At 38.3% G+C, this 22,562-nt stretch overlaps 1 long non-coding RNA gene and 1 pseudogene across 2 annotated transcripts in view; both read right to left on the bottom strand.

Moving 5' to 3' along the window:
- Positions 1 to 2,622: 2,622 nt before the first annotated feature.
- LOC145722319 (uncharacterized) overlaps positions 2,623 to 22,562 on the bottom strand; it is a 46,310-nt gene continuing 26,370 nt past the window's right edge. The window contains exons 3-4 of one of the 2 annotated variants that reach the window (XR_014146483.1): positions 4,422 to 4,600; positions 2,623 to 3,172 (exon numbers count right to left, since the gene is read on the bottom strand). This is a non-coding gene — a long non-coding RNA (uncharacterized LOC145722319). Of the gene's footprint in view, positions 4,601 to 22,562 lie in introns of both variants that reach the window. The other variant, XR_014146482.1, reaches the window with a different exon arrangement.
- On the bottom strand, positions 9,004 to 14,528 carry LOC145722318 (dnaJ homolog subfamily C member 2 pseudogene; annotated as a pseudogene).

Below are 22,562 nucleotides of genomic sequence, written 5' to 3'. Positions count from 1 at the left end.
TTTCTTACTTGCAATACTTTTAGTACCTAATTCACAACTCTAAGTTTATACACAAGTCAGTTTCCTACAGGGAATTAGGAAGTTTAAGTTTCATGTTTGCTGAATCTCAGTGTGAACAGACCTTTCATGCTAAGGGGAGAAAATGGTGTTCAGTATGTGCTTGAACTGATTCACACCAGCTTATGAGAATTGATTGTTACATTTTTAGGAATTTTGCAAGCCAGTTGCTAAGGAAAGGCATTATTCAACCTTAAATTAAATTAGAATTAAATAAATTATATTAAAAATAAAGATACTCAAAACTCATCACATTCTAATTATTTTACTACTTTACTGTATACTATTTATTTACTTTTATATTTTATTACTTTATTATTATCTGCCTTCTTGAAGTTATTTGCACCTATTTTTTCTGTCCAGTGGAAATGCTACGGAGTGGTGTGCTACTGCATGTTGGTAGCTTGAAAGTGACCATGGTGGGAGAATTTCCACCACAGAAACAAGCAAATATTGCAAATACAGGCTTCCCCCTCTCCCCTATGTGGTTGATTGTTACACATTTACCAGCATGCATGTGATGGTTTTGCCTTAAGAATGAAAATAAATTCACAAAGGGCAATCATTCAGTTGCCCCTTCAACTGCTGTAATATTTCTCATCAATCCTTAGAGTAATCTTGGAACAGACATTTTGAAACATGGAAGGAACATGATAACTGAGCCTAAGAACAGAAAGATAGTTTACCCAGGAGAAAAGCTAGATTCTTAGACCCAGAGAATCCCGCATGCTGTTTAATACAGCCTTCCACCCACCGCAGGAACCATGAGGCTACACAAGATCTTGATGAAGAGAAGCAAACAGCTTTGTTTTTAATTGGAACAGAAATCCCAATCATTTACATGAAAGAGACAAAACTCAACGCAGGATTGTTCCTTCCAAGGGCCTTCCTGCCCCTCCACTTCCCAACACCCCCCAGAAAGCTCAAGGAGTGGACCCTGCTTTACCATCACAGTTCCCAGACCTTTTATGATGCAGAATTAGGGAGAATAGGTGAGGAGAGTAAGAGCAGAGTGTAGGCATGGGGAGAGGAAATGAGATCTAAGTAGATACCTGAAGGAATTACCCCTTCTAAGAATTAATTGGTGTGGGGAGCATTACAGGATGAGGAAATAGAAGGCCAGAGGTGGTAAAGCTTACTCTAAGAGTGTAAGAGATGTGTGCACCGATGTGTTAATGAGGAGATTATGTCAGACCTTGTGGACCCAATGAAAGGTTTACTCTACCAAAAAGCAACAGAAAGCCACTGAAGGATTTTAAGGAGAGGAGTCATAGGATTAGATGTGCATTTTAGAAAGATCATTTCAGCTACAGTGACAAGTATATATTAGAATGGGCTAAGCCTGAAGGCAGTGAGACCAGCTGGTGATGGTAATGGAAAATTAGGGAAGTTAGGGGATATTTATACCTTTATAGGAGGAGGTAGAGTGGGAGAGGTAAATCAGGCAGAAAGACAAGTTTCATGTTGGCTACTGAAAAGTCACTTGACTACCTGGGATCTTAATTTTCTCATTTTAGAAAATGGCATCCTACCTGGCCCTGGGGCGTCCTCCCTCCCTTATCACAATGATACAGAGCCTGTTTTATGTGCAATGTACTCAGGGTAAACTTCTAGTATTCCAGAGAGAATTCCAGAAAGAATTTAGTTTTTGTGAAGTGTCTCTCTTCTAAGGAACAAAAGCATTTTATTAGCACTGTCTCATGAGCCTTTTGGGTCCCTGTGAAGCTGGAATAATCAACAAACACAAATGATTGGCTCAATAAAAGGGTCAAGCATTCACTGGCTTATTGATAAACTATCCAGAGAGACAGAGTTCTCTCCTTTGAGAATTTTCCATGCCATCAACATTGATAAACCAAATGCATCTTCTAGGCCAACTTGAAAGATTAAGATTCATGTTTAAGAACTCCAAGGATCCATAAATCAAGATCAGTAAACAAGTATGATTTAGAACTTATTTGTAAAAAGTATATATGTGTTTTCAGCCTATTTAGAATAATCACTAATGATTATCATATTTTGTATATACATTTTCCTTAGATTTTTTTAGTTTGAAATAACTTGCTTCCAATTTTTATGCATTGGTATTATCATACTTACCATATCTAAAAATGCAAGACAATAGATTCTTTTGCTGTTGTTAAAACTGTCTTCATTCATTCTTTCTCCAGAAGAGTTACCTAAACATGCCAATCTTTTAAGCACTCATTAAAAAGTGACTCTGGGGGCACCTGGGTGGCTCAGTCGTTAAGCGCCTGCCTTCGGCTCAGGTCATGATTCCGGGGTCCTGGGATCGAGCCCCGCATCAGGCTCCCTGCTCAGCTGGAAGCCTGCTTCTCCCTCTCCCGCTCCCCCTGCTTGTGTTCCCTCTCTCGCTGTGTTTCTCTCTGTTAAATAAATAAATAAAATTCTTTAAAAAAAAAAAAGTGACTCTGTTTTGAGAACATTCAGAACCTATATATTTTAATTAAATATCTGTAGAATTCATAAGGAACATAAAACAATACATATCTTTCATACATATACACATGCATGCACCCATGCACATACACACACATATATATGTATACCATTCTAGAAAAAGAAATTAACTTTGGTGGAATATTTGTAATTATGCCCTCTAAGAGATTAAAGGTTATTTGAAATCTAGAATTCATATCAGACTGTGAAGGTTGGATATAAACTTGATGAAGTTTGATAGACCAGAAAGGATACCTTCCAAATTCAAAGTCAACCACAGGACTAAGAACCTATGATCACTGGGATATCAGTCAGCTGAAATTCATTGCAGTATCGTCAGAGTTGGAAACTCGAAGAGAGGTGGGAGGAAGATATTATAGAAATAGTGCCCAAACATTGGAATAACCCAAGAAAAGCCCAAGACACATTAGATAGTAAAGAAGGGAGTCCCCCAGGAAAGTAAGTGTACTCCTCATCATTCGGACTGCATGTAAGACCTATATAATGTAAGTGCTCTCACAACTTTGAACACTGAAGGCCTCCTGGCAGGTAAGGTGTCCAGGTTTCAGTTCTATAGCTCTGTCCATTTGTTCAGCAGATATTGAGCATCTCAATGTGCTGCATCCCATACTGAGGCCAAACATAAGTTCTTGTGCTAACATGGGTGCAAGGAAAGGAAACAAAAATTAGGTGACGGGTTTGGGCAGAGTTCCATGGAGTACTGAGGGTTGGGAGCATATAGAAACAGTTGTAAAAGTAGCTACATTTAGGGTACACTTACATGCCTGGCACTGTTCTGGAAACTTTTATATTCATTGATCCATTAATTCTTCACAACAACCTAAGAAGTATGTACAATTTTCATCCCCACTCTATAGGGGAGGAAATGGAAGTACAGAGAGTTTATGTTACCTGCCCAAAGGTCGCACTAAATTTCCCACCAAAACTTCAGGCTGCTTCCAGACAAATGTCTGGATCACCTCCAAGGAAGCAAGAGAGATTAGTAGTAATAATAATAATAATAACAATAACAATAATAATATTTATTCAGTGCCAGGCATTTTTTATTATATTATATTTTATTATATTATACATTTTTATAATAAGTGTTTTATTTATATTAACTCATTAATCCTCACAACAACACTCTCTTTTTTTGGACATTCTTTTTTAATTAATAAACTATTTTTAGAGAAACTCGAGGTTCACAGAAAAATTGTGTGGAAAGTATAGGGAGTTCCCATATACCCTGTTTCCCTCCTCCCTCCACCCCACCATGCACACAGTTTTCCTTATTATCAACACTTTGCATTAATGTAGTACTTTTTTTTTACAACTGATGAGCCAATATTGATGCATTATTATTAATATATTTACATTAGGATTGACTCTTTGTGTTGTATAGGTCTGTGGGTTTCAACAAACGTGTAATGACGCGTATCCACCATTACAGTATCATACAGAACAGTTTCACTGCCCTAAAATTCCTCTGTGTTCCACCTATTGATCCCTCCCTTCTACCCCTGAACCCCTGGCAACTACTGCTATCTTTACTTTCTTCAGAGTTTGCCTTTTCCAGAATATGCTATGGTTGAAATCATACAATGTGTAGACTTTTCATAATGGTTTCTTTGACTCAGCAGCATGCGTTTAGGTTCTTCCATGTCTTGTGTGGCTTGATAGCTCATTTCTTCATATCGCTGAATAATCTTCCATTGTAATGATGTGCTAGTCTGTTTACCCATTCACCTATTGAACATCTTGGTTACGTCCAAGTTTTGGCAATGATGAATAAAGCTGCTCTAAACATTCAGGTGCAAGTTTTTGTGTGGACCTAAGTTTTCAACTTGTTTGAATAAATGTTGAAGAGTATGATTGCTAGATCGTATGGAAAGAATGTGTACCTTTATAAGAAACCACCAAACTGGGGGCACCTGGGTGGCTCAGTCGGTTAAGCATCTGCCTTCGGCTCAGGTCACGATCCCGGGGGTCCTAGGATGGAGCCTTGCATTGGGCTCCTTACTTGTCAGAGAGTCTGCTTCTCCCTCTGCTGGTTGCTCCCCTGCTTGTGCTCTCGCTCTCTCTGACAAATACATAAATAAAAATCTTTTAAAAAAGAAAGAAGGAAAGAAACCACCAAACTGTCTTCCAAAGTGGCTATACCATTTTGCACTTCCACGAGCAATAAATGAGAGTTCCTGTTGCTCCACATCATCCCCAGTGTTTGGGGTTGTCAGTGTTTTGGATTTTAGCTATTCCAGTAGGTGCATGGTGGTATGTCATTGTTTTCATTTGCAATTTCCTAATGACATACGATGTTGAGCATCTTTTTATATGCTCACTTGCCATCTGTCCAGATCTTTTGTCCATTTATTAACTGGGTTAAGAACCCCATTTTCAGATGAGGTAACCGAGGCACAGAGGGGTTCCACAAATTTCCCAGGGTTACATAGTGAGGGGCTGAGGCCAGGCAGGAGGGCTCAAAGCCCACAGGTATACTCACTATTCTGTAATGCCTTCAGGATACAGGTTTGGAGCTAAAAAACCTGGGTCTCCGGGCTGCCTCCGCAGTGTACCTGGTGTCTAACCCCCGGTAAATTATTTAATCTGCCCAAGCCTCAGTTTCTTCTGCATTATGAGGAAAACAGGTTTCAGTGTTACTGTTAGGATTAAATGAAACAAAGTAGAGAAAGTGCTGAACTTGTTCTCCTAACATAGCAGCTGCCAATAAATGGGGTGCCTGGGTGGCTCAGTTGGTTGGGCGTCTGCCTTCGGCTCGGGTCATGATCCCAGGGTCCTGGGATCGTTCCCCACATCAGGCTTCCTGCTCAGCTGGGGGCCTGCTTCTCCCCCTCCCTCTGCTTCTCCCCCTGCTCATATTCTCTCTCTCTCTGTATCTCTGTGTCTCGAATGAATAAAAAAAAAAAAAACCTTTTAAAAATGGTAGCTATTATTAGTCCAAGGCCACATGAAAGAGAGAGAGATGCCTGCTGTAGCCCTAAGAATTAGCACCTGCCTCAAAACTAAAATAGATCAGTCTGGGGCTTTAAATTCTATAGAAACTCAGACATTTCTTGGTGAGGTTTTCATGAACAGTTCTCAGCTGACACATCAACTCCTTACACCTAGTGCACACGAAGGAATAAAGGGGACTCCAGTTTCTTAAAAGATGAATAGAATTTTACTGTATTCAATTTCCTCTTCCTATTCATCTTGCCCTTTTGATGGCCCTGCCAAACAAAACAAAACAAAACAAAACAAAACAAAACAAAACAAAACGAAACAGTCACAGTTGTATTAACCTTGCAGTGAATGAAGCATGCCCGGAACCAGATGCAGCCTGGGTGCTTCCACTGAAGCTAGAATGGTGGCAGGAAAGGAAAACAAGCCATTGCACCCTATGTGTGCAAATGACTGTCAGAGGGTGCAGGACTCCTCCAAACCCCCAGGAGTTGTGAATGCCCTTAAGGCCATATTCCCCAGGGGGTGGTTCCCAAACCTGGTTGGTCACCAGACTCTCCTGAGGTGTTTTTCAAAAAGAACAGATTCCTAAATGCTCAGCTTAGACTTGACTGAGTCAGAATCTCCTAGGGGTTGATGAGAGAAAGGGATTCTGATATGTGTACCTTTAAAAGTTCTGAGAGACTCTAATGGTCAGGGAACTGCTGATGTTTGGAATGTGTGTGTGTATGTGAGAGAGAGAGAGAGAGACAGAGAGAGATAGGGAGAAAGAGAAACAGAAAGAGAGAAAGCAGGCGAATGCTATGGGAAAACGGAGCATTATGGGATGTAAGACCTTTACAATTGTACAATTTAGTGTATTTATCAGTAAAAGTAGATGCAAAGTGATTCAGAAGTAACTGAAATTGTTTTCTAATGAAGGTGGTCAAAAACAAAGACTATCAGTTCAAAGAGGAAAAAAAATGCTAAACGGAACCTGCTCTTTAGACCTCTCACTTTATTCTGATGTTGCAGCAGCATCTTTAGAAGGTCTTTATATAATGACTCTTAACTAATTTGGATAACTTTTTTCCCATGAGAGTTAATGAAGTTGAATGATTTAACTAAATATTTGGAATCAAAATCTAAGTGCTTTTCTTTAGGTTTTCAGGTTTCCAGAACTTCAAGGAGTTAATGAGAAATTTGTATTCAGTACAACAATAAAGAAGTTAATTATGCTTGGAAGAATTCCAGTTTCATGGGTTTAAACTATTACTAAAACTCTGCGAGTACTTTGATTTTCAAAGTTTTATCCTTTGATTTTTATCTACTCATTCAATAAGCTTTTTTGAGTACTACTACTGCTATGGCAGACCACTGATTTAGATGGTGTTAATATGAAGAGGAGATTTCCATATAAATAAACAGAGGTAGAAAGGGTGAGAAGCAGCTGGGCTAGGAAATAAAAGAAACTAACATTTTAATGAGCACTTACTCAGTGCCAATCTCATTTATATACAGTATTCTAGTTCATACAACACTCTGACGGCATAATTTGATCACTGAGAACTAAGGATAACAAATCTAAACCTGTGTTAAACAGTCCTGGAACTAGGGTGCCTGGGTGGCTCAGTTGGTTAAGCGACTGCCTTCGGCTCAGGTCATGATCCCAGAGTTCTGGGATCGAGTCCCGCATCAGGCTCCCTGCTCAGCGGGGAGTCTGCTTCTCCCTCTGACCCTCTCCCCTCTCATGCTCTCTCTCACTCCCCCTCTCTCTCAAATAAATAGATAAAATTTAAAAATAATTTAAAAATAAAGTATAACCATAATGGAAAGAGGTGAACAGAGGAGCTCTGTGGGACACAGAGGAGGTGGGTTTGGTTAGTAGTCCCAGACAGCTTGATTAGCTCTACAAGGAGGTAAAGAGGCAAACATCCTAAAGTCAGAGTTGCATGAAGGAAAACAATGAACCACTTGCCAGAAAATATAAGATATGTTCTAGATATGCTGTTTAAGGGCTCCCAGCTCAGCCAGTGGGGTTCTGGGGTCAGGATGAAAAGGTGGGGTCAGGCCATGGTGGGTACTGACACTCTGCCATTGAGGAGGGTCCAGAGGGACACAGGCTGGGTGGGGGTGTGGGGGGTCGGGGGGGATGGTGTAAGACATTTCCATAGCAGGGAAAGTTTCTCTCAAAATCCAGTAGGGAGATGCACCATGGCATTACCATCATTAACACTGAAAAATGCAAATTGTACTGTTGATGAATGAATTAATAACAACAACAGCTAATACTTTCAAGTAGCACTTTTTTGTGCCAGGCAGTAATCTAAGCACTGTACATACACTAACTCATTTAAAGTTCACCCATTGAGCACCTATGGGATAGGCACTGTAATTATCCTTATTTTACATATGAGGAAATTGAGGCACAGAGAGATTGACATGTGAAGGTCTTACAGCTAGTAAATGGCAGAGCCAGGATGAATCAATCAATCAGCTCATTAACAATCCAACCACTTGTGATGTTCTGTCTTAGCAGGCAGAAACACATTCTTTTTTCTACTCTAATAATGTAGAAATATACTCTACACTCAACAGTCTACTTCAGACCTTGGTACTGAGTACTCAGTACTCACATGGGATGTAGGCATTCTGTGCTTATATACCACTTACAAGGCACAACACTTCTTGCATTTTATCTGCCATTTCATTAAAACAGCCTGGGATGTCTTATGTAAACTGTGCTCTTAAAGTGTCTTAATGGTTAGTTGGCCAAAACTGATCTGTTATTTTCTATTCATTTTCAGAATTATAATTAGTGATTTTAAGTATTATTTTTAGTTTTTTATATTTAGCATAAATTCTTTGGTCTTGGAACAAGCTCAAACTTATAGAAAAGTTGCAAGTAGAATTCAAAGACCTTTTCTTCTGAATCATTTGAGAATAAGTTGCCAACCTGATGCCCCATCAGCCTCTAAATGCTTTAGTGTATATTTCCTATAAATAAGAACATTCTCCTAGAGTCCACAACCATCACAATCACAAAGTTAACACTGACACTACACTACAATTTAATCCTCAGACCCCAGTTGTCCATTAATGTACTTGATAGATCCAGTTCACAGTCACACATTGCATCAAGATGTCCTGTTTCTAGTCTCCTTCAGGCTAGAACAGTTCTGTCTTCCCTTGACTTTCATGGCTTTGACACATTTGGAAATGACAGGCCAGTTATTTTATAGAATGTTTCTCAATTTAGAGTTGTTTGATGATGTTTTCTCCTGATTAAATTCAGGTTATGCATCTTTGGTAGGAATACTGCAGAAACAATGTTGACATCCTCTTATTGCATTCTTAGGTGGTACAGCTTTTGATTTGTTCCTTTATGGAGAATGTCAGCTTTAACTATATGATTTAGATGGTGTCTGCCAAGTTTCTCCACTGCAAGCCTACTCTTTTCTTTTTTTTCTTAAGATTTTATTTATTTATTTGACAGAGAGAGAGAGACAGCGAGAGAGGGAACACAAGCAAGGGGAGTGTGAGAGGGAGAAGAAGGCTTCCTGCAGAGCAGGGAGCCTGATGCGGGGCTCGATCCCAGGACCCTGGGATCATGACCTGAGCCGAAGGCAGACGCTTAAAGACTGAGCCACCCAGACACCCCAAAGCCTACTCTTCTCTTTATAATTAATAAATATTTTGTGCAGAAGCACTTTAAAACAATGTAAATTTATTAATTTATATTAGCATGGACTCATAACTTCCTATTATATTCAGTGGGTTACCAACTCTAAGATAATAGATTATATCTCTTTGAGGCTCAAATTGATCAGCGGGATCTCCTTCAAGCTGGCTTGTGTCCTTTTGTTGTTGCTGTATTACTTTCTATTTATTTATTTTTTATTGAGGTATAATTAACATGTAGCAATATGTTAATTTCAGGTATACAACATAATGATTTGATATTCGTATACATAAGTCTAGTTAACGTCCATCGCCATACATAGTTACCAAAAAAATTGTGTGTGATGAGAACTTTTAAGATCTATTCTCTTAGCAGCTTTCAACTATAGTATTATTAACTATATTTATATATTATAATATATAATATATTATTAACTATAGTCAACATGCTGTACATTACATCCCCATGACTTATTTATTTTATAACTGGAAGTTGGTACCTTTTGTACTTTTTGACCTCCATTAAATACTTCACCTATCCCCACCCCTCGCCTTTAACAACCACTGATCTCTTCTCTGTCTGTGAGCTTGGTTTTTCATTTGTTTTTTGAGTTTTTTAGATTCCACATATAAGTGAGATCATAAGTGAGATCATTTGTATTTCTCTGACTTATTTCACTTAGCACAATGCCCTCAAAGTCCATTCATGCTGTCGCACATGGCAAGACTTCATTCTTTTCTGCTTAAGATTTATTTATTTAGGGGGCGCCTGGGTGGCTCAGTCATTAAGCATCTGCCTTCAGCTCAGGTCATGATCCCAGGGTCCTGGGATGGAGCCCCCCATCGGGCTCCCTGCTCAGTGGGAAGCCTGCTTCTCCGTCTCCCACTCCACCTGCTTGTGTTCCCTCTCTCGCTGTGTCTATCTGTCAAATAAATAAATAAAATCTTTTAAAAAAATTATTTATTTATGTGAGAGAGAGAGAGACAGACAAAGAGAGACAGAGAGCGGCGGGGAGGGGCAGAGGGAGAAGAAGTCTTAAGCCGACTCCGGGCTGTGCGCTGAGCCTGAGGCAGGGCTCGATCTCGCCACCCAAGATCATGACCTGAGTGGAAACCAAGAGTCTGCCGCTTAACCAACTGAGCCACCAGGCACCCCAAGACTTCACCTTTTTTATGGCTGAATAATAGTTCCTTGTATATATACACCACATTTTCTTTCTTTCTTTCTTTTTTTTTTTTTTGTATTTTCAGTTTTACTATAAAAATGTACACAAAACAAAAATTGCCGTAAGCTATTTCTTGGCTCTGCTTGCACTCAGCACTTGCATTTGAGCAGCTTTCTTTGCTTTTACCATCTCAACAAGTTCCTTACACCGTTTCAGGCCATCCTTTGTCCTGCCAGGCACTGTTTCTATGTGTTCCTATCTCTCTGGTGTATTTACTGGGTATGTTTTCAAAGCTTGTTCCAAAAGCTTCTGTTCTTCTGTTGTCCGAGGGGTGAAATCTGTGTGTGGACCTTTCAGGAGTTCTGAAGGTGTTGCATTGTCTGCTTGAGGCACCACTCCATGTTCTTTTCAAAATTTATCAAAAGCCTTTTTCTCTATGAGATCTTTTTGATGAGGGTCAAGTTTTTGAAGACTCTTTATCAGTAACAACTTCGGCAGTTCTCTTGACTCCAGAAGAAGGATGTATGTTCATCCTTACTAAGATGTAGCAATTACTTCCCATGCTGAATTTGTTCCAGCAGGAAAGAGGTTCAATTAGTTAGTAATTGCAGATCGTCTTCTGACCAATTTTTACTGCCATTTCTACTTCGCCAGTTGCTTTCTCTGGGTTCTTAGATGCTATTGCATGCAAACTTCAGGTTTTGCTCTCTTTTCTCACTTGTTAACATTTATTTCTTCTGTTTTTCCAGAAGAGCCTTTCCTACTTCTTTAGTGGGTAGTGTTTCATTCAAACACTGTAAGCTTGCTGGTTCAAGCCAATTACAATTTTTTTTCCAGTTCTTCCATCATTTGAACCTGCTCTGCCTCATTGTCAGAAAAGTGATTCCAGGTCTTATGTGAGTTTTGAAGTTTTTGCCTTTCCTTTTTAATGGATTTTTTCTGGATATCTTTTTCCTTCTTAGCCAATAATGCTTGTTGTCTGACTTCCTCCTCTTCTTTCTCTTTGGCTAACCAAACAGCTTCCAGTTCAGCTTGTCCTTGTTTTTTTTTAGTTTTTCACTCCTTCCATTTTGCTTCTGCTTTGCCTTTCTTTTCTGCTTCTTTCGTGGCTTTTCTTCTTCCTTAATTCTGTTTTTGTTTTATTTTTATCCTTGGATCACAGCATTATCAACTAATGTTCTTATTCTGTTCATTTCTTTTTTTTTCTTTCTGCCCTTGTTGCTCTGTTCTGCTTTTCAATTCATCTCCTCTCATCATGACATTCTGCTTTTTCCTTTTCTTCTTCATTTAAATAAGAAAATTCTCTCCAAGAATCAAAATTATATCCAAAAGAATGAAATGCATCTATATCTTCTAATGATGAATTCATAACACCAAGTTTAGGGACTTCTTTTTTCTGTTTATTTGACCATCTGGAATTCCTTTCGAACACTGGGGAAAACACATCAAAGAAAGTGTCCTTTGCTTCGCTTTTGGAAGGAACCAAGTTATCAAAAGTAGGATCTACACTGTGGAATGCTTATCTTTTCACTGGATCAGATAGCATCTCATAAGCCTTAGTTATGCAAGTGAAGTAGTCGTTATCTCTTTTCTTTGTTGGTTCACCAGCTGCTTTCCATTTGTCGGGGTGATGTTTTAAAACCATTGCCTTATCTTCTAGTCTTTTTTGGGATCAAGTGTTTTCAACCTGGGAAACTCTTCTAGCTACAACTCTTCATCTTCTGATTCTTCTGATAACTCTTTTTATCTTCCAGTTCCTGAAAAGAGGCAGAAGCATTTTGTTTCTCCTCTTAACAAAAGCCTCAAACCACATTCCCAGAGGTTCAGCCTGACCTGGTGTGGAGGCAGAGGTCAGAGCGTGGGTGATGGCGGTGCCGTGGCCATGGCCGTCTGTAGCTCTAGGCAGGGGCAGCATGAGGGCACCAGGCTACACCACATTTTCTTTATCCATCCATCCATTGACAGACACTTAGGTTGTTTCCATATCTTCATTATCGTAAATAATGCTGCCATGAACTTGGGGGTGAATATATCTTTTCAAGTTGCTGTTTTCATTTTCTTCAGATAAATACCCAGAACTGGAATTGCTGGATCCTATGGTAGCTCTATTTTTAATTTTTTTTGCAGAAACTTCATACTGTTTTCCATAGTGGCTGCACCAACTTCCATTCCCACCAGCAGTGTACAAGAGTTATGTATTCTCCATATCCTCACCAACACTTGTTATTTCCTCTCTCTTTCATAATAGCCATTCTAACAGGTGTGAGGTGATATCTCATTGTGGTTTGATTTGCATTTCCCTGATGATGAATAATGTTGAGCAAAAGGGACAGGTACATTATAAATTGGCCATCTTTGTGTCTTCTTTGGAAAAATATATTCAGATCTTCTGTCTATTTTTTAATCAGATTGTTTTTGCCATTGAGTTGCATGAGTTCTTTACATATTTTGGATATTTGCTGTTTATCAGACACATGATTTGCAAATATTTTCTCCCATTCAGTAGGATGCCTTTTCATTTTGTTGATGCTTTCCTTTGCTGTGCCTATATCCCTTTGACATGGTCCTTCATTCCTAGAACACTTACTCTCTGGCTCAATAGGATATCCCAAAAGTTTCAACTGAGCCCTGGAATCAGTCATCTCTAGAAAGCTCTGATACTTTTAGTAGAAAATGACATTTAAAAACCTTAATGAAAAGTGTGCTCATTGCTATTGGGGTGGAGAGGGGATGCTACTGCAAGGCCGTCATACATACACATTGCACACCTGTATCTATTTCTTTATTTTATTAATTTAAATTATTATATTTATTGAAATCATGAGTTCACACAGATAACAACCAATTCCAACCTAACACCACAGTGTTCATTCTAGTTTTCTCCCTTTCCATTAGATAGTGAAAATCCTGACTCCCATTTTTCTTGTTATCTTTATCTTTTTTATTAACCCCCCATTTGTAATCCATTTCCCATATTGCCACCATCTTTTCCCTATATAGACAATGTCTTTATTCTGCTCAGGCTCTGACACCTCATGGCCAGGCTTCCCTATACACACGGGTGCTCTTTTCACCCAGCTTGGGCTCCGACACTGCTCTAGGGTGCCCCGCCATGTGAACACCCTCCTTACCCAGCTCTGGCTCCCCACACACCACCCACCTCACAATGTCCACCTTAGTCTGACTTTAATATCTGAGCTTTTCAGAAAGGAGAAAAGAAGCCAACTGATACATTATCAAATGCTATTTTAAAACATGGGAATTGTTCCAGAGAATAAGAAATCACCAGAAACTTTCATTTGAAACTGCTAGAAAAAGATTTTCAGCAAATTAAAGCATTATTTTTTAATGAATTCTAACCATGAAGAAAATGTTTATTTCCCATGAAGATCTTATTTCAACCAATAAGCAAAAATGTATTCATCTTACGCTACTTTGTGAAACTTCCCCTAACATATACATGACCCAGTGCAAGAGTACAAATGTAGACTCACATAACAACAGAAGAAATACTGGAAAGTTCTAACTCCCATTAATAAGCTTTTAAATAAAATATGTTCTGTTCTCTTACCTTGACAAATTATCTTTCATAACAAAAATTTTTAAATGTATGAAACTAAGTTTTTTATATGAGCAAAAGTCAGCTAAATATCAAAAACAACTGAATTTAATTACTGCTGCACGTCTTGGGTGTTCCATTGATGAGTCAGTGATAACTGATGAGTAACAAAACATTCATTAATTACATTTATTCCATGAAATTTACTTTTCTAGTTTCCATTCTAGCAAAATCACTAATTATATGGTTATAATCAAGATTTTTTACATAGTTTATTTCTACTCTGAGTCATTTCTAATTAGATGGACTTTCTTGAACCAGAGATGTTCCTATATAAGTTGTTTGTTTGATTGTTACTAATTTCAATTTGGAGAAACTTTGCTGAAACAACAGCAACTAAAGTAAAATCTCTAAAGCATTACGTAGATTCAGAAACAAATCATGAGCTTTTTGTATCATACTCAAACATTATAATAAAGCTATATATGAAAATTTATTATAATTGCAAAATATTACAAAATATTTTAATTTCACCATATAAATCTTTATCATTTAATAGTTTTTATCATCTCTTAAATCAATATCTATATCCGAACTTTAATATAAAGTATCAGTTATTACACATGTTATATCTAGACCTACATATATATCAATGTAAGAGTAATTTGAATCATTTAATATTACACAGATCTCATGTTCAGTTGTTGTAAGCAATTTAATATTCCCAGATGTCATGTTCAGTTGTTATAAGCAATTTAATATTCCCAAATGTCATGTTCAGTTGTTGTAAGCAAGTAAGAAAATGGATACTAGGCAGTATTGGAATATGATAATTCATTATGTGAAAATCCATTGTATTCATGTTTCCCATAATATGGTAGAAAGGTAGAAATTGGCAAGTTAATTAATTTGCTTTTTTCTCCTTACCTAAGCGCTTCTACTGCTCAAATCCTTCCCTCAGAAGTGTTTGTTTCTAATGTGGGCAGTGGCGCAATCTATAATCATTCCCACTCAGACACAGTCATTTTGTATTTTGAGGACACGGAGCAAGGGATGAAAAGGTGAATGCTGTTAGTCTCAAGAGGGGCTGTTTAGGATTACAGGTCATGCCGTGTCACAGATGAACTCATCTCTTGTGTGACATGCAGTCCACACATCTATATTTGTGTGTGTGATAAGTGAAGCCCTCTGAGGCATAGCCAAGGCCACTTTGCTGGAGTCTAAGGACAGTAACGCTACGCTGCCTATAGGTGTTAAGTACTATACAAAATAACAGATGAAGTTATAAGACATGGCCTATCTATAAGTTTGAAATCTAAATGGGGAGTGAACAGTGGAGGGGGAGGAGTACTAGGATCCATAAAGTGAACAAACACAATAAGACTGAAAGTTGCCCAAATGTCAAGAAATAGGAGGCACTTTGTACATATTACCCACTGAATCCCCCTAAGTCCCAGACTGTCCCAAGGACAGGGACTGTCTCAGTAGCCACGGAGCTACAAAATCAATGCACAATAAATGTCGAGGATGAAAGAAAGGAGCATATGGCCCCTGAATTGATTAACTCAAGCTTCTACTGCCTTAAAAATAGTTCTTCTCACCCCCAATTTGTCCTTCACTTCTTTCTTTCTCCTACCTGCCCTCTTAATTCTTCTTTACCCCTTCAAAGGCATAACCTTAGAAGTTAAGCTTATGCACTTTCCTAGATTTAAGATGCCAATGCATGTTTGATACTGTCCTTCCCACTTGACTTTCTTGTAATTAATATTTACCATGGGAGTGTTGTACGTACTAGTAGACACATTTAACAATTTAACTGACATCAGGGAATTTTTTTTCCTATGCATCCTACGTGATTTCATTTCTGTTGATGAAGGTTCTGACAAGGAAGTGAGGCACAGTAATCCTTAACTTTGTTAGAGATGTTTTTACAACAAAGTAACATCCTTGAGATGATTTTCCAGACCCATTAAAAATGGGAAGTCTTAATCATGCCCAGTATCTATGAGAAGAGAAATAGCTAATGTGGAATGAACCCAAATTGTTCTTCATCTGTTGGAATGGAGCTACATACACACAATCCTCACACAAACACTCGCAGGCATGCTCTAATTCACCCTCTTAAATGCCTGATATTTGATCCTATCTTGGTTAGCTCTGCTTGCTTTAATTATGATCAAAAGCGGGGAGTTGAGAAATAATCCAGATATTTGTCAAGCACCCACAAAGTTCATGGTACCATATGAGGTCCTTGGAACATAGTGTACAGAGGAGACAGTCGTATTCTTCAAGAGTGTATAATCTAAGAAGAAAGGAAATAAGAACATACAATTACAGTAACTACAAAATGAATAGGTCAAAGACTGCATTTCCAAGTTAGAGAATGGGTTGAATCAATTCAAGTCTTACCAAAATGCTGGTTTGCACAAAAGCATACACAAAAGGAAAGAAAGAAGCCAACTGAGAGCATGATACATTTGACTTAACTTTTTAAAATTAAGGTAAAATTTATGTACAGTGAAATGCATAGATATTAAGTATACAATTCAATGGGTTTTAGCAAAAGTACATACTCATGTAACAAAATAGCAATTATGATACAGAGTATTTCCATCACCCCAGATAGTTCACTAACATCTGTAGGATCTTATATAGTGATAGCCCCTCTTTAATCGCTGATTTTAGTAATTTGTATTTCTTCTTTTTTCTTGGTTGGTTTTATTATTTCTTTCAAAAATCCAACTTTATTCATTATTCTCTGTTGTTTATATATTTTCTGTTTTATTGATTTCTGCTCTTTATTTTTTTTCCTTGTACTTTTTTTTACTTTAATTTGCTCCTCTTTTTCTAGCTTCTTAAGGTAGAAACTGAGGTCATTGATTTGAGAATTTGCCATTTTCTGACATAAGCATTTTTAAAAAGTAAAACATTTCCTCATAACTTTTTATGTATTTGTTATTGTCATTCAGTTTGAATATTTTCTACTTTCCCCTATGATGTTTCCTGACACACGGCTTATAGAGAAATGAGTTGTTTAATTTCCAAATATTGGGAGTTTCTTTAGGTATTTTATTTGTTATTAATTTCTAATTTAATTTCATTATGTTTTTTTCTAAATATTTATTTATTTATTTATTTATTTATTTATTTATTTATCAGAGAGAGAGCGCACAAGCAGGGGGAACAGCAGGCAGAGGGAGAAGCAGGCTCCCCACTGAGCAGGGAGACCAATATGGGACTCGATCTCAGGACCCTGGGACCATGACCTGAGCCGAAGGCAGACGCTTAACAGACTGAGCCACCCAGGCATCCCTAATTTCATTATGTTCTGAGGATATTGTCTATAAGATTTCAGCCTTTTGAAATTTATACAGAATTATTTTATGAGCTAGTATATGGTCTGTCTTGGCAACCATTCCATATTCACTTTGAAAGAATTCATATTCTGCAGTTGTTGGGTGAAATATTCTATAAATTTCAATTAACGCAAGTTGATTAACCTATCTTCTATATCCCTATTGATTTTGTCTACTTGTTTTATCCACTTGTTACATTAATTACTGAGAGAGGTATGTTAAAAATTGTGCATCTGTCTCTTTCTCCCTTTTGTTCTGTCAGTTTTGCTTCACATATTTTGAAGTTCTATTATTAGGTTTATAGATACTTAAGAATTTTATATCTTCTTGATGAGTCAATCTTTTCATCATTATAAAATGTTCCCCCTTTATCTCTGGTGATGTTCTTTGAAGTCTACTTTTCACGATATTAATATAATAACAACTACTTTCTTGTGTTTGTTGCCTGCATGATCTATCTCTTCTCCTTCTTTTACTTTGAACAGTGTTTATTTTTAAAGTGCATTCTTCCATAGACAGCTGCATCTCTCTCTCTCTTCTTTTTAATCAATTCTGATCATCTTATTCTTTTAATTGCAGTATTTAATCCATTTACAGTGAATATAATTATTGATATCATTGAAACTGGGTTTACAATCTTGCTTTTAGCTTTCTATATATCCCATCTATTATTTCTTCTCTCCCTCCTTTCTTTTTCCTTTTGGCTTAATCAAATTATTTTTAATATTACATTTCAATTCTTCTATTGTTTTTTTAGCAACAAATCTTTGCATTATTTTTAGTGGTTGCTCTAGGAATTACAATATGTACCTTTAACTTACTACAGTTTAATTAGGGTTAATATTGAACACATAAAATTAAAAGAGTATACTGTACAATTCCATTCCTAGCCCTCCATATTTTGTGGAAGGTAGCTATGCTCCCCATTGCTTGGATCCCTTTTTTTGTGATATATTTCATTGTTACTTATGTTGTAAATCCCACTATGAAATGTTATTATTTTTGCTTTAAATAATATGTTTTTAAAAGAAATTAAGCAGTCTAATGTTTACAATTAGAATCACAGAAGGAAAGAAGAGAGTGAATAGAGCAGAAAATACATTTCTTGAAGAAATAACTAAAAATTTCAAATTTCAAAATTTTCCAAGCTTTGGGAAAAACATATACTTAGGCACGTATTTATTCAAGAAGCTTAGTGAAGCCCAAGTTTGACAAAGACAAGTACACACACACACACACACACACACACACGAGCTGGAGAAAAAGAGATACATTATATACAAAGGAACAATGGTAAGAATGACAGCTAAATTCTCATTAAAAACAATGGAGGCCAGAATACAATGAATATCTCTTAAAGAGCTGAACAGAAAAAAAGAAAAAGCTTTTAGCACAGAATTCTAAATGCAGCAAAAATATCTTTCAAAAATAAGAGTGAAAGCCCAGTTTCCCATATTTGCAGGGTGAAGGATTCAAGCAGATCCATCCACAGATAACAATTATGAAATCTGGACAAAATTTTTTTTAAAAAACAACTATTTAAAGGCATTCAAAAAAAAAAACCACAAGAGGGGCATCTGGGTGGCTCAGTCGTTAAGTGTCTGCCTTCAGCTCAGGTCATGGTCCCAGGGTCCTGGGATCGAGCCTCACATCGGGCTCTCTGCTCTGCGGGAGGCCTGCTTCTCCCTCTCCCCACTCCCCCTGCTTGTGTTCCCTCTCTCGCTGTGTCTCTCTGTGTCAAATAAATAAAATCTTAAAAAAAAAAAAAAAAAACACAAGAGAGTTTCCACTTGAAAATCCACAACTGAGGGGAGCCTGGGTGGCTCAGTCAGTTAAGCGTTTGCCTTCAGCTCAGGTCATGATTTTGGAGTCTTGGGATCCAGCCCCACATCAGACTCCCAGCTCAGCAGGGAGTTTGCTTCTCTTCCTGCCCCTCACCCTACTCGTGTTCTCTCTCTCTCACTCTCTCTGTCTCTCTCTCTCAAATAAATAAAATCTTTAAAAAATAAATAAATTGGTACAACCATTAAAAAAAAAAAAGAAAATCCACAGCTGAAATAGGTAAGAATTGTGTCTGTGATGTTTCTGTCATAAAATATTCTCCCAAACTCCATATATCCAGAGGCAGAAAACTAAAGCCTTACTCATTTAGTGTGACAGGGGATGGAGTTCAAGACTGAAGGAACAGCTAAAAATTTAGAGATGTAATCCTAAAAGGGTAAAAGTGTCAAAACCTGAGTATAAATCTGCCCATATCCCTGGCCAACCACTAGTTTATAATCACATGGGACATACCAATGGAATGTTTTAAACAGTTTTAGTCCAGTCAAGTTAACTGCTTATTAAAATAAAAAACCAACAATCCTTAGAAGAATATAAGAATATCCAGTGTTGGGTGCCTGGGTGGCTCAGTCGGCTGAGCATCCAACTCTTGGTTTCGGCTCAGGTCATGATCTTATGGGTCATAAGATGGAGCTCTATGTCAGGCTCTGCACTCAGTGCGGAGTCTGCTTGAGATTCTCTCCCTCTGCCCTTCCCCCGACTTGTGCTCACTCACTCTCTCTCTCAAAAATAAATAAATAAATCTTTAAAAAAAAAGAAAAGTATATCCAGTGTTGATAAAATGCATTGTCTATAATATTGTTTTCAATCAAAAATTCCTAGCCATACAAAAAAACAAGAAAGCATGACACATTCAGGGAGAAAGGAAATTAATATATAGTGATTCCAAGTGGGCCTAATGTTGTATATAGAAGTCAAAGATTTCAAATCAGCTATTATAAAAAATTAAAATGTGTTCAAAGAACTAAAGGAAACAGTAGTCTCAATGCTCAAACAGATAAAGAATCTCAATAGACATGAAGAAAATATTTTTTAATAAAGAACAAATACAAAATCTAGAGTGAAAAGTAGAATAATAGAAATGGAAAGTTCACTACATGGACTCAACTTCACATTTGATCTGGTAGAAGGCGGAATCAGTGAACTTTAAAGAGATCAAAAAAATTATTCAATATGAAGAACAATGAGAAAAAAGGTTGAAGCATTTTCAAAAACCTGTCGGACAATGTAATTGGAGTTGCAAAATAAGAGAAGAGAGTGCGGGACAGGAAAAATATTTGATGAGTGATGGTTGAAAATTTCCCAAACTTGGTGGAAAATATTAATTTGCATATTCAATAAGCTCAACAAACCTCCAAAACAGGATAAATGCAGTGAAAACCACAGCTAGTTAGCACACCAGTGTCAAACTGCTAAAAATCACTAACACTGTATGCTAATTATACTGGAATTTAATTAATTAATTAATGTTTAAAGCTGCTGAAAACCAAAAATAAAGAAAAATCTCAAAAACATATATTTAATCTGGTGTCCTTAAGGTAGGTAGTAGGAGAGGAAATCCAAGACCAATTACTCCAGTAATGGTTGGAAAGGAGAAGCCTATACATTCATTTTAAGTCTGGTTCTCCTAAGACCAGATGATTAACTTGTACCCATTCTACCTTTATTCCTGTTATGCTTTACATGTCCTGTTACTTAATTTTAGGATTGCTCTGTACATCCTACGACTACTACTCCTTTTTTTTTAATTAATTTATTTATTTTAGAGAGGGAGAGAGCATGGGGAGGTGTAGAGGGAGAGAATCTCAAGCAGACGCCATGCCGAGAGAGGGAGCCCAATGACAGGGAGCTCAGTCTCATGACCACGGGACCACAACATGAGCCAAAATCAAGATTCAGACACTTAAACGACTAACCCATCCAAGCATCTTACTACTCCTTTTGAACCTATCTCTGTTAGTCAGCTCAGGTTGCTATAACAAAATACCAGAGACTGGGTGGCTTAAACAGTGCATTATTCCTCACAGTTCTGAAGGTGGGGAAGTCTAAGATCAAGGTGCTAGCAGATTTAGTTCCCAGCAAGAGCTCTCTTCCTGGCTTGTAGATGTCTGTCTTCTTGCTGTGTCCTCATGTGGTGGTGAGAAAAAGAACTCTAGTGTCTCGGCCTCTTTTTATAAAGACACTAATCCCATCACAAGGGCCTGCTCTCATGACCTCATCTAAACCTAATTACCGCCCAAAGACCACACCTCCAAATACCACCACATTGGGTATTTTGGAGGGACACAAGCATTCAAGCCCTAACACTATCATTGGTCCTCTTAAAGCAATCAAAACAATTAATCGCTCTGCTACTTTTGATGAAGTTTTGGTTAAGTCTTCAGCATTTAAAAAATAAACTCCTTGGACTTCTCTTAAGGCAAACTACTAAATTTTATCTGTTTCTTTGTTTATTTGAGAAACAAGATGCACTTGAAGACTTGAATTTAGGAACAGTGGTAGGAGGAAGGCTGACATCTAACACAGGACTTTTAGACAGCTGTCAAACATTCCAGATTGGTTCTTTGACTTTCTTTTCCTTCTTTTATCTTTTTCTGGATCACTATCTTGGGAGTCAGAATAAGAATATGGTTTAACATAATGTTAGAATGGGTACGGGGGAAAGATGGCAGAGGAGTAGGGGACCCTATTTCAACTGGTCCCTGGAATTGAGCTGGATATCTACCAGACCACTCTGAGCACCCATGAAACCAGCCTGAGATGTAAGAAGATCTCTACAAACAGAATATCACAGGCTGTGGGTTTTGAGGTAGGAAGCGGGGAGCCGTGAATCCGCGGGCAGATATTGGAGGATAAATGGCAACGGGAGGGTGCCTGACCGTGGGGATCCTACACCACCGGTGAGTGACAGCCTCACGCACTGCGGACGGGCACAGACTCGCAGACCGGTAGCAGTGGGGAAAGGACTTTAGGGCAGCCCCTGGGGCGGAAACCCAGAGCGGTGGGGTCACACGCACGAACTGGGAGTGGCTGGTGGTTTTAGAAGCACAAAGGGCAGAGATGTGCCCCGACCTGGAGGCAGGACTGGGGGCGCTGCAGAGGGGCGCACAACTCAGGACGCTGCAGTTTATAGCAGCACAGACAGAAATGGAGATGGTGTGGCCTGGAGAGCTCACTGAAGAACAGACTGCGATCTCTCTGCTCTGAGGCAGAGGGTTGGAAACGGTCTCTTCTGCTCTGACTCGTGGAAGAGACGCGGAAAGCCGCCAGGGAAAGGTGCCAGAGAACAAAAGCCCCCAAAACTGATTCCCGCTGAGCCCATCCCCGGCCACAGGGGGGCAGGGCAACTCCGCCCAAACAGGGTTGCCTGAGTAACAGCGTGGCAGGCCCCTCCCCCAGAAGACAGGCTGGGAAAACAAGAGGCCAGCAACCCTAAGGTCCCTAGAAAACAGGTGCATCTTGCTTGGATTCTGGTCAATAATTTGGACTCTATACATTCCC

The sequence above is a fragment of the Leptonychotes weddellii genome, chromosome 6, assembly GCF_054177405.1.
Source record: "Leptonychotes weddellii isolate Sample4059 chromosome 6, ASM5417740v2, whole genome shotgun sequence".
In the NCBI taxonomy this organism is placed as follows: domain Eukaryota; kingdom Metazoa; phylum Chordata; class Mammalia; order Carnivora; family Phocidae; genus Leptonychotes; species Leptonychotes weddellii.
This window is presented reverse-complemented; position numbering and strand designations above follow the sequence as displayed.